The following is a 2,046-nucleotide window of genomic DNA, read 5'->3' as shown; positions in this document are numbered from 1 at the left end:
ATATTTTCGCATCCTCTTCGGGTCTGCAAAACATGTGGGAGTGTCAGGTGGTATCATTTGTGACGCCAGATATAAGCTCATACAACCATATACATAGGTGTAGGAACCGGGGGGGCAAGGGAGCCATGGCCCACCCAATATTTAGCCTCCAAAGCTGTATCAATGCGGCAATTCCCCCCCCCCAATCTCACCAAACTTCCTACCCCTATGATATAAGTCGCACACACAACTGGGTATATACCCACAACTCCATGATCAGTATTAAATTGTCCTAGTCAACCACAATTCTCGTGTTGTTCTTCCCTTAGAAATGATTAGTTTTCTTCTTTGCTTGAGTATTGAATACTTAGCAGTATATGGAGATTGTACTATTTTAACCCCTCTATATATGCAGTGTATTGCAGCTCAATTGTGCGCCCACCGTCTAGAGAAAAAGTTGCGCAAATAGCATCACTAGTATAGAGCTACAGAACTGTGTGCGTTGTCTATTGGAGTGCTAAGAAACTGCACCCTGTTAGACAAATAATCTACTCATTGTATAGAGAATTGTCTGATTATGTCTAAGCAACTCAATGCCATAAGAGGGTCATCTTTCAAACCCGTTGTTCTAACGATCAAAGATCTGCGAAAACAGGCCAAAGACATCGGGTTCGAGAGAGTCTCTCACTTGCGTAAAGCAGAACTCGTGCAACTCATCTCCAAAGCTAGAGACTTGGACATGGCATGACGAATTTCAACTCGTCCATCAAACTGGGCGATTCGGCACTGCGCGGAGTCGTCGGCAATCCTGTGCAAGCGAAAGTCAAAGATGCAAAAAATTCGCGAAGAGGTCGATGCCTCATTGCGAGCCAAAAAGTGAGTCAAGATATGCAAAATCCACATATCGCTTAGCTGTCATGAAAGACTCATCTCAAAATGGGACACATAACCCCTATTATCACACATCGCGAAGTAAGGTGCCGACATTTTGAACTAGCTGTATGGTCAACGAGAACGAGTGACCAAAGGGCCTAGAACAATGACCTTCCAATTCTTTCGAGGTGTAGACGGTAGTCTTACCGAACGAATGATGGAGAAGCTGACACCCACGCTCAGACGGCAATCTACCTCAACTACTCCTACACCTACCGAAATTGAAGTATCGAAGATGGTATAGAGTGATATTGTTTAGCAAAAACGTATCGAGCAGCAAGAGAATGAATCGGTTCCAACAAGCCCGCGACTGGATAGCCACACTATGGCGTGCCATCTCTGCCAAAACTCCTACAACGCAAACAGATTGCGGTAGTACAACGCAAACAGACTGCAGTAGCACAACGCAAACAGACTGCGGTAGTACAACGCAAACAGACTGCAGTAGCACAACGCAAACAGACTGCAGTAGCACAACGCAAACAGACTGCAGTAGCACAACGCAAACAGACTGCGGTAGTACAACGCAAACAGACTGCAGTAGCACAACGCAAACAGACAGATAGTTTATGGCCTAGATCAATCGCGTACATATGAGGATTCGTCGAATTTCGAGATGGTGCGAACGAACCGATCTACTTAGAATTAGTACCTCCGATATTATACTTTGGCATCGTGTTGAAATAATAGAAAAGGTGTATTGACAAATTGCTATAAAAATTTCTATTTTAGTAATCTCACGCTGAACAGTAGGCATATTCACTAGATACAGAGCTTGCGGCGCTTACAGAATTTTCTAAGTTTTCCACTACACTTAATTTTATATCGTGAGATGATAGATACCGGCTGGGGCTTCCCCGTCAGATGTTTAGAGGCGTGGTCTAGATGATCCACGCAAATGTCCTCTAGCTAGATAGTTGCTTGAAGTCTTTCCAAATCGACTAGACGTCAACTTTCCAGTGTAGGCTAGACGTTGATCTCGTTGATTATAGATGCCCTAGACGCGTGCCTTCATGCCACGGGCTTCCCTCGCTCATCGCCGCAAGGAATGTCTCACGATTGAGCGTGACGGTTGACGAGAGCCAGGTGCAAGTGCTTACCAACTTGTTGTGAGAGGTCGGTCGCGTGCCAGTT

This window comes from Corticium candelabrum, chromosome 16 (genome assembly GCF_963422355.1).
Source record: "Corticium candelabrum chromosome 16, ooCorCand1.1, whole genome shotgun sequence".
In the NCBI taxonomy this organism is placed as follows: Eukaryota; Metazoa; Porifera; class Homoscleromorpha; order Homosclerophorida; family Plakinidae; genus Corticium; species Corticium candelabrum.
This window is presented reverse-complemented; position numbering follows the sequence as displayed.